General features: G+C 40.3%; 1 long non-coding RNA gene and 1 pseudogene across 1 annotated transcript; both read right to left on the bottom strand.

Annotated features, from left to right (window-relative positions):
• LOC117497681 overlaps positions 1-16,350 on the bottom strand; it is a 139,573-nt pseudogene that overhangs the window by 3,963 nt on the left and 119,260 nt on the right.
• LOC117497684 lies at positions 1,912-6,479 on the bottom strand. The gene is made up of 3 exons (XR_004557453.1): positions 6,294-6,479; positions 2,408-2,530; positions 1,912-1,951 (listed from the first exon to the last, which is right to left on the bottom strand). It is a non-coding gene; the product is annotated as an uncharacterized LOC117497684 (long non-coding RNA).

The raw sequence follows: 16,350 nt of genomic DNA, 5'->3' as shown, positions 1-16,350 counted from the left end.
GTGGTCCTTCATCTCTGTCAGACAGTGGAAGATGTTGATGCTCCTTTCATCAGAGACTTCATCACTTGTCATCTTCTTCAGGTTGCTGATGGCTCTCTGGATGGTTTCTGGTCTGTTGTCTGTGCGACCCAGCAGGCCTCCTAAGAGTCTCTGGTTGGACTCCAGAGAGAGGCCGTGGAGAAAGCGGACAAACAAGTCCAGATGGCCATTTCTGCTTCTGAATGATTTCATCATGGCACTCTTTAGGAAGACATCCAGGGATGGGTACTCCTGATCACTGCTATCACTCTTGTCATCGTCCAAGTCCCACTGCAGGAAGTCCTTCAGTACCTCTGTGTCTCTGTTGGAGTAACAGTGCAACATGTAGACTGCAGCCAGAAACTCCTGAATGCTCAGATGAACAAAGCAGTAGACTGTTTTCTTGAATATCACTCTCTCGCTTTTGAAGATCTCTGTACAAACTCCTGAGTGCACCAAGGCCTCTGTGACATCAAGACCACAGCGCTGCAGGTCTTCTTGGTAGAACATGATGTGTCCTTTCTCCAGATGTTCAAACGCCAGCCTCCCCAGCTTCAGAAGAAGCTCCCTGTCAGCCTCCGTCAGCTGCTGTGGACTCGTCTCATGTCCCTCTTCATACTTCTGCTTCTTCCTCTTGGTCTGGACCAGCAGGAAGTGTGAGTACATGTCAGTGAGGGTCTTGGGCAGCTCTCCTCTCTGGTCTGTAGTCCACATGTGGTCCAGAACTGCAGCAGTGATCCAGCAGAAGACTGAGGATCTCTCTCCACACTGGGGACAGCAGGGGTCTCCTGATGGAGGTCTCTGCTCCCAGTATGAGGTGATGCACTGTCTGCAGAACCAGTGTCCACAGCTGGTAGAGACTGGATCCTTCAGGACGTCCTGACACAGAGCACAGCTGGACAGCTGCTCCTCCACAGGAACACCACTCTTCCTCTTCCCTCTGTGGAGATCAACACATCCTTTATAGCACTTTACGGTGACTGATTTTCACCAATGGTACAACCCAAAGTTGGCAAATTCTTGTTTTTTTAAAGTTCTTTATCTGTAGATGATATTTCATCCTGGTAACTGTTCCCAAGTGGTAGATATTTAGTGATTCATATAATTATGAAACAAAACGCCCTTCTGTCTGTAACATCCTCGCCTACAGCATGTTCACTGTACCTCACAAGTTTTACTACGGCTAAATTAAACTTGTTTATGTAATAACTACATAATGATTCCAATTTGTAAAAGCAGTGAACACTTTGTCAGGTCTGTCCACAACATGGAAAGCAAATCACTTTCAAAATGCTAGTTCCTGAATGGACATTAGATTGAGTGGAGTTAGACTTAGCTAACATTGTGGCTGCTCCATTAAAAGTCAAACTAACAATCAATGGTTGATACACATCAATGTATAACTTCAATTCAATATGAAGTACTGTAGAGCTCTAGGTGCCGATATTTCCCTTATCTGATTCAAGTACGTCTGAGTTTCTATACTGAGCTCTACTGAGTTTCTATACTGAGCCCTACTGAGTTTCTATACTGAGCTCTACTGAGTTTCTATACTGAGCTCTACTGGTTTCTATACTGAGCTCTACTGAGTTTCTATACTGAGCTCTACTGAGTTTCTATACTGAGCTCTACTGAGTTTCTATACTGAGCTCTACTGAGTTTCTATACTGAGCTCTACTGAGTTTCTGTACTGAGCTCTACTGAGTTTCTATACTGAGCTCTACTGAGTTTCTATACTGAGCTCTACTGAGTTTCTGTACTGTGATCTGCTACTCAGATCAAACCAGACTCCTCTTCAGGTCAGTTCACAGCAGAAACAGATTCTTACCTTGTGTCTGGGGGTCCAGGTTCATTACTGAAGAATGGAGGTTTCTCCATAGACCAGTCACTCTTCAGAGACAGACAGCTGGGGACTGGAGACTCTGCTCTCTGTCTGTGGAAACAACAGAATGTTTAACACACATCACTAGTTCTTGTAAAAAGCAGCGTTTGATTTCAGTTTTGATTTTCTTTCCCCTTTAAAGATTTTTGTTCTTACTCTAAACTTTATGTTTTAAAAATGGTGTTTTGAGGGTTTCTGTTGTTACAATTCTTTGTGAGAGGGAATAGTTCTACATGTTCGAAGTTCATTTACTAAACCAAACACAAAGTCCTACATGTCGAGTGTGAGAATGATTTCACAATAGTAGATGATTAACTGTTGCTGATGAGCACAGCCAGAGCTCAGTTACCTCTTTACTTTCCTCTTCTGGGTTTCTTTCCTCTCATTGACTTTGTTTCATGACTGAACTCCACAGTGAAGCTTTACTGAGTCTCTGTACTGTGATCTGCTACTCAGATCAAACCAGACTCCTCTTCAGGTCAGTTCACAGCAGAAACAGACTCTTACCTTGTGTCAGATGCTCCAAGTGTATTACTCAAATCTGGAGGTTTTCTGGACACTGAAGATTTGTCCTCCTCCTCATCATCCAAATCTCTCATGGTCTCCATCCTGAGAGATGAACTAGTAACCCTGGAGACAAATACATAAACACACACACTTTATAATGCAAGCATTTCAATCAAATCCATCATAATGATACATTTTGGTTTAAATTTGTGCTGTAAAAAAAAAGGGGATTGGTTGAGAATAATCTGCAAACCTTAACGTGTCAAAACATTTACATAAAATTAATCATATTACCAAGTTTCACCCAAACTTCCTTCGTAACTCCAGCGGGTATTTTAACATGAATTGCACGGCAGTGGAAGTCAAGGAAAGAGAGGAACTGGAACAAGCTACATGTACATTTAATCAAGTACTGTACTTAAGTACAATTTTGAGGGACCTGTACTTTATTTTAATGTTCCACTACTCTGTACTTCTACTCCACTACAGTTCAGAGGTAACTGGTGTACTTTTCCTCCACTACATGCATTTAATACCTTTAGTTACTTTACAGATATGGATGAATGATGTGAAATATAATCAAGTGTTAAATCAGACTTTAGTTCCACCTGGAGTAAATCCACAAGCTACCCTGCAGTATACAAAGTCATTCAAACTAGCTGCACCTTTACCAGCTTTGAGAACACTTTCATGATCAATCATTATAAAACATATCATATATATTATTCTGAAATGGACCAATCTGCACAATGACTACTTTTACTGTCGCTACTTTCACTATATTTTGATGATAATACTTTTCTACTTTTACTTGAGGAACATTTTGAATGCAGGACTTTTACTGTAACAGAGTATTCCTACACTCTGGTACTTCTACTTTTACTCAAGTACAAGATCTGAGTACTTCTACTTTTACTCAAGATCTGAGTACTTCTACTTTTACTCAAGTACAAGGTCTGAGTACTTCTACTTTTACTCAAGATCTGTGTACTTCTACTTTTACCCAAGTACAAGATCTGAGTACTTCTACTTTTACTCAAGTACAAGGTCTGAGTACTTCTACTTTTACTCAAGTACAAGATCTGAGTACTTCTACTTTTACTCAAGATCTGAGTACTTCTATTTTTACTCAAGTACAAGGTCTGAGTACTTCTACTTTTACTCAAGATCTGTGTACTTCTACTTTTACCCAAGTACAAGATCTGAGTACTTCTACTTTTACTCAAGTACAAGATCTGAGTACTTCTACTTTTACTCAAGATCTGTGTACTTCTACTTTTACCCAAGTACAAGATCTGAGTACTTCTACTTTTACTCAAGTACAAGATCTGAGTACTTCTACTTTGACTCAAGAGCAAGATCTGAGTACTTCTTCCACCTCCACACATCAGTCAGAGCTATAACTACCTCTGTGTAAAAGCACATTTAATCCATGACAAGTGTTGTGCCCTCGTTCTTTAGGTCTGGTGAAAACGGAGGGGTGGCATTCTGCTGAATCCAGGAGATGGACAGCTCACTACTTTAGGAGCAGATAGTGCTCACAATATGATAGTGGCAGCAAGTAGCTATACTCCCATACGAGCAGAGTTGGGTGTTGGGTACTGTAATAATATTACATTTGTCGGTAACGGAGTAATGTAACGCGTTACTGTTATACATTCAGTAATCACACTATAGTTACTAACATTGCGCGAAAAAATTACTAGATTCTCCCTTTGACAGACTAGACGAGTAGTTACTACATTATTCAGACATTTAGGGGTTAGGGTTAGGGGTAACCCTAGGGTAACCCTTTTGTCGAAGGAACTGGAAGAAGTTTACTTCCGGGTTTTAGGACGCGTCACTGCGGTTCTCTATGGTATGACAGCTATCATACTGAATACTGAATAAATATTTACTGTGAATGTATGCAAAAATGTATGGCATATAGCTGTCTAACAGAAGTTAAATCCATTTCTCACTTATTCTGACAATGTACTTAACCCCAAATAAAAGAACCCAATAAAAAGAGTCCATCTCGCACATGCGCAGTACAGATCGGGCAGGGGGGCAGATCGGGTAGTGACAGATACCGACAATGGTCATTGGAGCGAGGGGCGGGGCGAAACTCACGGAAGTGATTTCAAAACAAAAGCACTCGTTTGCTTGGAACGGTGATAATATTATAAACAAGGTGAATTTAGCGATCACAACGAAAACGGCCAAGACACATATTGAGCCCAGAAAATGAATGTTATTAAGGGCTGTAAATATAATAAGCCTCTGTCTAAAATGGACAACATTGTTAGGAGATTTAAACTATGCAGCGATTCTGCTCTGCGGTCACTCAGCCGTCTCTCCACTTTGTTTTTTCAAATCAGCTGCTCTTCATTTTTTGTCCTGCTATATTTGATGATCGATACAAATATTTGTTACCATAAGTTCTTAATAAAACTGATACTGTTGGACTCGGTACTAGTTTGACTGCTACCAGAAATAAAATGAAGTACTTTTACTGTGTACTTTGTGAGTAATCCTCTGTCAGAGTCCCCTCCATAGTACATAATGCATGCTTTCTGCTATCTTTGATGAGAGATACCACAATGTTACCATTAGTTCTTAATGATATTGATACTGCTGGACTCAGTAGTCTTACACCTACTACCACAATACAATGAAGTACTTCTAGTGTGTTGTTTTAAAAAAAAGTCCTCTGTCAATGTCCCCTCCTGAGAACAAAATCAAGCCACTTCTTCTAAGTTTGATGAGGGGGAAAATGATTTTTGCCATTAGTTCTTCGTGAGATTGATCCTGTTGGACTCAGTACTAGTGAAACTACTCCCACAAGTACTATGAAGTACTTTTACTGTGTACTTTGTGAGTACTCCTCTGTCAATGTCCCCTCCTGAGTACAAGCTTGCATGTTTCTCTGCTATTTTTAATAAGCATTAAAACACCTTTCTTCCTGAGACTGATATTATTGGGCAGAGTATTTTAAGAGGATATTGTGGACATGATATCAGCAATACTTCCAGTCAGTACTCCGGCAGCAGCATTTTACACCTTGGAAAGTCTTTAGAGTCTGGCCTGATAGCAAAGTGACAAACCCTTGTGACTTTACCTGTGTTTAGTCTAGAAAAAGGTACATTTTTATTTTATTATAAAGTTGTGTATATTTACAGATTGTTGCAAAAACTAAGAAGCTTATAAAAATCAGGTTTAAACTAAAAGAGCTGTACAAACACAATTAAAGATGTTTGGAGTTTTATTTGAGTTATTAATTGTAATGTTTTGTCAAAGACAAGCTGATTTGAAACCGTTGTTACATACAGTTACAGCATTTCCTGTTTCTGCCGGAGAGAGGGGAGTTTGTCCCAAAGCTTGTCGAGGCCGACCGTGTAGTGGAAATGCGCCTGTAAAGTCAAAAAGTCCTCGCTCTTCAGTTTACGTGTTGAATAAAGAAAAACAAACGGACGGTAGATACACGGATTCAAACCCCTCTTATTTCTCTCAGCAGTTTTTCATGGACTGCTTTATTAGACTACTACACACGATGTATTTGTTTTATATCTCTCCAAAATACACGTTAACAGGCCTACTAATATTTAAAACTTCTGATTTATGAAGATTAATCACAGTTTATGATCGTGATTTACGCGATTACTTTTTGTTTTAAATCAACTAACACCACAGAACAAAAACACATAAGTCTGTATAGTTATGTAACCATGATGGCGCAGACACACGGACGTGAAAGGGGAAGTTTAGACCTACAACATTTCAATATGCCACATCGGACTCCAAGACGTTGCTTTTTTATCGAGACTGTATTTTTCAGAGATAAAGTAAAACAGAGTAAACATGAATTGTTTAGGAAACCCCAGCAGAGCCTGGTTTTAACACTCACCCTGTTCTCTTTAGTTGAGTAAAGTTAGAACGATATTGGCAGATTCGGATTTCACGGATCAATAACTCATGAACAAGACGTTGTTCAAACACAAATTACGTCTCCTAAGTACCGTGGTAAGGTTGAAAACGAACTACAATCACATTTTGATAAAAAAAAAGCCAATACATGTTGTCCTCCAAACTGGGCACATTACATTGGTCTCTATCTGCAGCCGGAGAACAAACGAGTGCTCAGGGACCGTCTGCAAAGTGCAACTCCGAAAAAAGAGAATACAATAATATTCAATCACTTCACTATTGTACAGTATATTTCTACCAAACTCACTACACACATCAATAGTCTCCTGGTGGTCATACTACAGCAGAGAGTTTGGAAGAATAATGGTTTTGAATAATTTTGGTGAATATTTATAATGTAAAATCATCAATAAATATGGCATCATCTTCAATAATGTTACTATTATACAGTATATTTCTACCAAACTCACTACACACATCAATAGTGTCCTGTTGGTCATACTACAGCAGAGAGTTTGGAAGAATATGGTTTTGAATAATTTTGGTGAATATTTATAATGTAAAATCATCAATAAATATGGCATCATCTTCAATAATGTTACTATTATACAGTATATTTCTACCAAACTCACTACACACATCAATAGTCTCCTGTTGCTCATACTACAGCAGAGAGTTTGGAAGAATATGGTTTTGAATAATTTTGGTGAATATTTATAATGTAAAATCATCAATAAATATGGCATCATCTTCAATAACGTACAGTTTATTACTACCAAACTCACTACACATTAATATTACATTTAGCTGACGTTTTCATCCAAAGCGACTTACAATCGGTATAGTCTCCTGTTTGTTATACTCCACCGATACATTTGTATAAATATTTTTGTGAACAAAACTAAATATTACAGATTTAGCCAAAGTTGAAGTTAAAGTCAACTTTAGTGTCAAATTTTCCACATGTGTTATACAGAAACATTGAAATGCCGTTTCTTACAGTCCCACAGCGTGAACAAAAACAACATATATATATAAACAACTTAAGAAAGTTCTAGCTAAACAAGGGTATAAAAGTAAGTAATACATATAAAAAACACAATCAACAAGAAACATGAGTTGGACATTAGTGCAAGTACTTCTTAGTGCAATAAATTAGGACTAGGATTTAGGACTAGAAATGAAGCCGAATCGTGAAAACATCTTCAGGTGCAGATGATGTACACGATAATATACTTTACTTTTTATTTCCCCTCTAAAGATCAGCTGCCACACCTTAAAAGAAAAAAAATTGGTCCATGGCAAAAGGGTGAAGAGTTTAAACCAATCAAATGAAGTATTTAGAGCAATCAAGCCTCCAGCCAATCACTTGCCTTCAATAAAGCATGCATGGATCATGCCGTTTTTCAGTGCTTACAGCAAACTATGAGGATAGACATTTTTTAAAATGTATGCTACTGACACAGAGGACACATTTTGCCTAAATATAACACTTTCAGTACTTAATGCGCTGGGACTTCTTTGAAAACATGCCTCCACTCCTGTTCCAAGGTTATATGTAAGTATTATTTTATTTTATTGTCTTTTCATTGAAGTTACTAACAGTCATTTAAGCTATGCTTATATACCTGTTTAGACAATTACGTTTGAGCTCATCTTGTTAGTATTTGATCAACTGAAATGTTACTGAATTTAAACTACAAACAAATGTTATTTGTTCCTGTTATGTAATATTACACATATTAAAATGACAAATGACTAGTTTTGCAAACCAAAACAAAAACCCAACTTAGTGTTACATATTTGGCCACAGTTTTTTTCTTATATGTACTTCTAAAAAGTTATAATATAATATTTAGCTTTGCCTGTCCTCCTTTTCCTAGGTTAGATGCAATTTGAAAATAATGGGAAGAGTTAAAAAAGGAAACAGGGCCCAGAGGAAGGACTTATGGGCAATGGCTGGTGGAATGGAAGCTTTGGTCCGAGCAATGAAGAGTGTTCACATTACCAAAAGAGATACAGGACATTCTTCATATATTTGGTCGGAACTCGCTCTAATCCTTTTTGGTCATGATGATAAGAAAAACCGTCATTGGCTGTGGGTTGTATGGACCAACAATCGAAAAGGATTGAGGGATTTGATCTATAAACGCCAAAAATCATTAGAGCAGAAGGAAGTTCAGGTAATGGAGGAAAATCAAAACGAGAGAGATGTTGGAGGGGCATGTTCTGAAGACTGTCTTACAAAGGACTTACCTCTGAGCATGATTCAGAATAAGGTATCAGATGAGGACACAGAAAATAAAGAAGGAGAAGACAAACAAGAAAGGATGTCTTCTCAGAGTGGACGAGAAGTAGATGACCAGTTATCAGATGAGGACATAGAAATCAATGAGGCAGAAACTGAAGAACAGAATTTGCAAAGAGGAGCACAAGATGACAATAAAAACACAGGCCCCAAAACACATTGGCGGAAGTTGCCAGTAGTATCTAAAAGGTTCAGAATAACAGTAAATCGAAAGAAATGGCAAAAGATTGTTCCATTGACGGGTTCAAACAAACTGAGGCAACCGTGGACCGACGTGTTGTACAAGAGTTTTCGAGATAAAAATCCCTGTTGTACACTTGCCTTCAAGAGTCACCACATAAAAACTCCTAACAGCAGGAAAATTAAAAGTCCGTACTTAAACATCTGTGCAGTTTGTACATTCCCTTCCTGCAGGGCCAAATTCTTCTTTAAAATCCAAAATGAGCCAGTGGGAGACACCCTTGTTAAAATATCTGTGCTGCAAAGAGGGAAAATGGCACACAAAGCAAATGAGAAAAAATTCTGACCAGCAGCAAACAGAAGAAGAGGCAGAATTGCAAGAGCCCTGCATAAAGGAGTGAGTCAAGTATTTTACAGTAAACTTAAAAAAACACCTGTTGCTGAACTGATTTCAGGAAACATAACCCGCAGTCTGAACAAAAATGTTCTCAAAGTGATACGTTCAGAAGGAAGAAGAGGTAAAAGAATCCATGAGGATGTTTTCATGGAGATGTACCTCACACAAATGATCATTAAGGAATGTGACTCAAATTATCGCAGGATGCCTGGGTACATACAACATTTTCAAGTTGACCCATTTGGAGTACATATGTATTCTGAAACCGGAGTAAACATAGTTGTGCAACACCTGAGAAAGAAGACACCGCTGACCCTATATCTAGATGCTACAGGTAATGTTGCATCCAAAGTTCCAGGTCAGACCAAAAGAGTGCTTTATTACTGCCTCACTCTTCCTGGAGGTGGTCAGCAAGTACCTCCCCTCCCAGTCTGTGAAATGCTGACAAATGAACACTCCATACCACCAATCACATTCTGGCTAATGCAGTTCCTCCGCAAACTGTCACAGTACACTAAAATAAAAGTACATCAGGTAGAAACAGACTACAGCTGGGCCCTGCTCCAAAGTGTTCTCCTTTCTTTTAACAAGGAGAGCATTGTCAGTTACTTGGACAGGGCTTTTGCTATCTGTTCAACGCTGAAGTCATGGAAGGAAATCCGAATGTTGACAGTGCTACACATTTGCTCTGCACACGTGCTGAAAGCTGTAGCACAGTCAATTGGGAGAAGAACTGCAGACAAGGGTTTGAAGGAATTTGCAACATTTGCATTTGCCAGGTTGCAAAATGCTACTTCAATGACCACAGCACTAAAAATTTTCCGCTCGCTGTGCACTGTGTTAATTGGAAAGCACAATTCCAATACTGTCCTGATCCATCTGAAGGCCGTCATAAAAGAATGCAGGATTCCCGACATGGAAGAGGGGGACAAGTTAGGAGACAGCCCCTTAACTCAGGAGGAAGATGATGAAGAAAGAAGAAATGCCCACACAATTGTTGGCAGATCTCCCTTCACATATGAGTTTAGGAAGGTCATGGAGGAGGTACAGGGAGAGCTTGAAAAAGAGGAGGTCGAAACCCCACAGGATGAAAATCCATACTTTTGCCCTGGCATTGTTGATGTCCTTTTTGACAACTATCTAGGGATTTTTCCCCTTTGGAGTGGGCTGCTGTTGGGGAATTTGAAAAGATATGCAACTGACACAGAGGAAGACACATTTGGCCAAAGTAAAACAAGGGACACAAACTGCCATGTGGAGAGATGGTTTGGAATAGTCAAACATTCTATTCTAAAAAAGCAGAGACGACTGAGGCCAGCGGCATTCATCAGAACAATGTATGGCTCTCTACAGGGGAGGTACAGAGAACACATCATGGCACATCACTTATCTGAGCAGTTACTCCTCAAAACATTGCTACCAAAAGACATCAGTCAATCTAAGGAAGGTTGGGCAAAGAGAGATGGAGCAAAGCCTCGCACTGCCAGCTCCAAATATTACACCACTCCAGACATTCTTCCAGTTCCAAAAAGAGCAAAGTTAACTCTGAACACTGGCGAAGATATTCAGAGCAGCACAGATGTGAAGAACAGTAGCAATGACCCCACAAGTAAAGGGTCCAAGCCTGCAACAGAGGTATTGTTTTGCTATATTAAAATGTATGCTTTAAACAGAGTAACAAAGTAAGCAATTCTTCGAGCTATAAAACAATGTTAAGAAAGCATTAAAAACGTTTTAGCATGAGCCAATCTTTCATAGAAAACGTACAAAATGTATAGTGCATTAAAAGTATTTAAAATTGAATTAATGGCAAATGCTGTATGAAGTTATTATGATACCATTGTTCATTTCATTTTAGGTTGATGCCCTTTGGACATGCAAACCAACTGAAGTTGTTGTGGCTGTTGTAAGACATGCTGAAGAGAAGCATCATTTCACCCTGAGGCACAGAGAATTTCAGAGTTTGAGACCTGATGAACTCATCATAGGCGAGGCAAGTATTTATTAAAACTTATGCTGTACCGGTCTGCTCATCTCACATAAGTCATATGTTAATGATTCAATTGTTGACAAAAAGTATGTAATTTGTGCTACACAAAATGATATCCAAGTAAATTGTTAGGCCAGTCCATCTGGAGTGTGACTTTAGATAGACCAGTTTTAGCAAAGGTTTTGCATAATTGATCCATTCTAAAATGATCTGACAATGATGTGATTAAAACCGACTTTGGCCTCTATATTAGCTGGCATTTTGTATGATTATTTCCCCTACAATTTATCCAAAAGGTAATAGAATGTTACATTAGAGGCATCCTCAACCTGAAGGATAATGCTGGCCGTCTATACCTCCTGGATCACTACACCATGGGTGTAATCCTACACGGCACACGAGAGCAGATGGCCAGGCAAGAGCTAAAAAAGGTGAGTAAAACTGATTATTCAAAGTATTTTCATCCCTTTTAGTATTGTAGGCTTGAGAAAGGAGACTGAACTGTGTCTACAGGCAACTTCCAGCAATATTATAATCATGTATGTAGTTTTTGGAGACATTTGTGTTGTTTTTAACCAATACATTTAGAATATAAGCTTCCCTTTTTTTCTTGTTCCTGTTGAGAAAAATAAATAATGAATACTGTGTAAATTAAATTATTGTTTTGCACCTGTATATTATAGAAAATAACACTTATGTTTACATATTCCCTAATTTTTTCAGGTCACATTTGATCTATATGATGGAGCCATTGGATTTGTCAATATAAGAAATGTGCACTGGAAGTTTGTGGTGAGTATACAGCTACTCGTGTAGTAATACTGTAGCTGCTTTTACAGCATGTTTTGCTCAGGGTTTGCACATTTCAAGTTAATCAAATATTACTTTGAAGATGTATGATTACATTTATTCAAATGCATACAACTAAATATACATTGCTATTAAAAAATATTGTAATACATTACTCATATACTGTGACAGAGTTAAGACTAAAATGTGTATCTCATGCAGCCCCATTTTGTAAATGCATCTTTGCCTCAGGATTGGTTTAAAAATGCTTCTTTTAGTTTTAATGTCTTCATGTTCTTCATCTATATCATAGGGAAACAATATAAAATGTAGTCCAAAATAAGTACTCATTCAACCATTTCTCATTGGTGGTCACTACTGCTCCACTAAAGATTTGAGTCTTCTGACCCCAAATTGTGCAACTTTCTTTCATCTGATCTGACATCTTTAATTATTTCAATACTTTTAAGTCTTAAATATACCCATTTAAAATGGGTAGTTATTATTTTAGTATTACTTTTAATAGCTTTTGTGAATCTATTAGTTAACTGTGGTTTTCATTTTTGAAGAAAAGCTGATACATTATTGTTGCTGCTGACATATTGAAAAAGGTTTGGTTTAATTATACAGTATGCTACTTTTTAAAACAGTACCTCCATGCCCTTTCAAACCACATTTATGTGGTTGATCCTCTGCAAGGGTCAAATGAAGTTGAGGACTCCAGAAAGGCTGGTTACACATTTGGGTAATATAAAATATATTACAGGAAAATACATTGGTTAAACGCACATTTGGTAAAGGCAAAGAGTAAGCGCACATTTAAAAAATGTTCCGATTGTTCTATAGAGAGTATTTCAAGATGCGCCGGAACAGACTGGGAAAAGAGGACTGGGTTAACATTAAATGGCAGCCAGGAAAGATAACCCACACCTTCCAGAAAGATGCCACCAGTTGTGGAGCCTTTGTCATGCAGGTGATTCAATGCAACATGTTGTGTTCATTAATAATAAAGCATTTTATTTTAAAGGGAAATTCAAAAACACGTCATAACGTCATGTTATTTTACCATCTGTCCAGATGGCCAAGATGACAGTGAAGGAATTTCCGAAAATACCACAGACGTTTCACATCAACTCATCAAAACAATCTCTTCAAAATCTACGAAGAGACATGGCAGAAGAAATTCTCAAAGGATCAGGTATTAGCCAAAAATATGAAATGAATATATGGATCGCTTCCTGTAAATTGAACAGTAATACACCTGTTATTTTTTCAGTTTCAAAGGATGACTTCTGTTCCTTCTGTGGAATTGAGGACCTGCCCACAACTGCTGTTGATGCTGTTTGGGTGAGACTAAATGATGAGTTGTTTTGAAACTCCAGAAGATAATCTGAATAATACATACTATATAGACCATCTGGAGTTAGATTTCAGTAATAACATAAAAGTAATGACATTTTGTATATTTTTATGCATGACAGGTTTCCTTTTGTTTTTCTTATAATTTGTTAAAGTTTTAGCACAGTACAGATAAACCTGAATAACAACAAGTATTTATATAAAAAAAAAAAGTATAATCTCTATAAAATATAAATGAATATGCCTGCTTTACAAATGTCCTACACTTGACATTTTCTTAATATCTTTGTTGTATTTATCCCCATGTAGATTCAGTGTGAAACTTGTGGAAGATGGTTTCACACGCAGTGCCTCGGAATGACTGCTGCACTAATACCAACAAAAGATACCCTGTGGTATTGTGTGTTGTGTATCATCCCTAACTAAAGAGGCTATGTAAGAGTTTGTGTAACTTTTACCAGAGGTACCAGGATTTGGGGAGGTAAGGCTTGTTAGAACTACTACCACAATAGAACTAGTGCACTTATAAACGGCATGTGGGGGAAAATCCAGCCCAGCCAGTGATTTGAAATCGGCAAAATGAAAGCTGAATTTTGTACAAAACAAACAAAAATCCAGAAAAAAGCTTTGCTAAAGATTTTGGGCAACTGAAGTAATGATTAATAATCACCTGTCCATAGTTTTAAATTATTATAAAACTTAATTAAGATGTTAAATATATTTTCCCTTACAGATTAAATTAGTCACAGATGTTCATGATGTTTTCCATGTCAGACATTACATTGTAGATTTGTTCATTAATATTGTACAGTAAGATAGGTGAAAAGCCTGAAATGTTTTATTTTTCAATTTTAACTTTATTTTACTGTTTCATAGCTAATGAAAAAGTTGTTTAATGTCTTAATGTATATATATATAACATACTGTATATACAATGTGTAACATATATATGTATATATCAATGTGTGTGATGTCTAGTTTATTGATGATTAAAAGACTGTTCTACTTTTGATGGATCTTGCTTTGATGTAGGTGATACCATGTCTATATTCAGTCTGTTAGTTAATTAATGAAAGAACAATAAAACAGTGTTATGGTTTATGAATAAATAGGAGATCTTCTTTTGAGTTAAATTTCAATCGCTTCTGGTTAAAATTAAGGGGTCTCCTGTTTGACAGTAACTTATACTTACCAATACACTTTATTTTAAAATAACATAACGATCATTAAAATAAGTTTTCAAATACACTTTTGTAGTGTAGCAAGTTAGAGGACCATTAATGTCTGAGGTGAGTTTGGTAGCACTCCACTGTATAATAGTGAAGATATTGAAGATTATATTATATTTATTGAAGATTTTACATTATAAATATTCACCAAAATTATTTAAAACCATATTCTTCCAAATTCTCTGCTGTAGTATGACCACCAGCTGGGGAACTCAGGAGACCGGGCTTGAGGGCGAAGACCGCGGCACTCCGGGAGCCGGGCTCGAAGGTCAAGACGGGACAGCTCCGGTGGACGAGCAGAAAGGCGCCGACGGGACAGCTCCGGAGGCCGGGCAGGAAAGCGCAGACGGGACAGCTCCGGAGGCCGGGCAGGAAGGCGTCGATAGGACAGCTCCGGAGGCCGGGCAGGAAGGCGTCGACAGGACAGCTCCGGAGGCCGGGCAGGAAGGCGTCGACAGGACAGCTCCGGAGGCCGGGCAGGAAGGCGTCGACAGGACAGCTCCGGAGGCCGGGCAGGAAGGCGTCGACAGGACAGCTCCGGAGGCCGGGCAGGAAGGCGTCGACAGGACAGCTCCGGAGGCCGGGCAGGAAGGCGTCGACAGGACAGCTCCGGAGGCCGGGCAGGAAGGCGCCGACAGGACAGCTCCGGAGGCCGGGCAGGAAGGCGTCGACAGGACAGCTCCGGAGGACGGGCAGGACCCAGTATCGACCGGACAGGAACCGGAGCCGACCGGACAGGCGCAGACGGGACCCCGAACAAGACATGGGCTTGTGTCAATGGGACCCCGGATGTAGCAAGGGCTGGTGTCGACTGGACCCCCAACGGAACAGGACACAGAGTTGGTAGGACCCCCGGCGGGACCGGTGTCGGCGGGACCCCCAACAGAACCGGACACAGAGCTGGCAGAACCCCCGGCGAGACAGGTGTCGGTGGGACCCCCAACAGGACAGGATCTGGTGTTGGCAGGAAACCCGGCGGAGCAGTAGTCGGCGGGACCCCCAACGAGACAGGACATGGGGTTGGCAGGACCCACAGCGGAACAGGTGTCGGCAGGACCCCCAACGATACTGGACGTGGAGTTGGCAGGACCCTCAGCGGAACCCCCAACGGCACAGGACATAGGATTGGCAAGACCCCCGGCAGAAGAGTAGTCGGCAGGACCCCCAATGGGAAAGGACATGGAGTTTGCAAGACCCCCGGCAGGAGAGTTGTTGGCGGGACCCCCAACGGGACAGGTGTCGGTGGGACCCCCAACAGGACAGGATCTGGTGTTGGCAGGAAACCCGGCAGAAGAGTAGTCGGCGGGACCCCCAATGGGACAGGACACGGAGTTGGCAAGACCCCTGGCAGGAGAGTAGTCAGCGGGACCTCCAACAGCACTGGACATAGGGTTGGCAGGACCCCCGGCAGAAGAGTAGTCGGCGGGACCCCCAACGGGACAGGACATAGGATTGGCAAGACCCCCGGCAGAAGAGTAGTCAGCGGGACCTCCAACGGCACAGGACATAGGGTTGGCAGGACCCCCGGCAGAAGAGTAGTCGGCGGGACCCCCAATGGGACAGGACATGGAGTTGGCAAGACCCCCGGCAGAAGAGTAGTCAGCGGGACCTCCAACGGCACAGGACATAGGGTTGGCAGGACCCCCGGCAGAAGAGTAGTCGGCGGGACCCCCAATGGGACAGGACATGGAGTTGGCAAGACCCCCGGCAGGAAAGTAGTCGGCGGGACCTCCAACGGGACAGGACATAGGATTGGCAGGACCCCCGGCAGAAGAGTAGTCGGCG

Source organism: Trematomus bernacchii, unplaced genomic scaffold, assembly GCF_902827165.1.
Source record: "Trematomus bernacchii unplaced genomic scaffold, fTreBer1.1, whole genome shotgun sequence".
NCBI lineage: Eukaryota > Metazoa > Chordata > Actinopteri > Perciformes > Nototheniidae > Trematomus > Trematomus bernacchii.
Note: the sequence above shows the minus strand (reverse complement) of the source record. Positions and strands in the feature narration are given on the sequence as shown.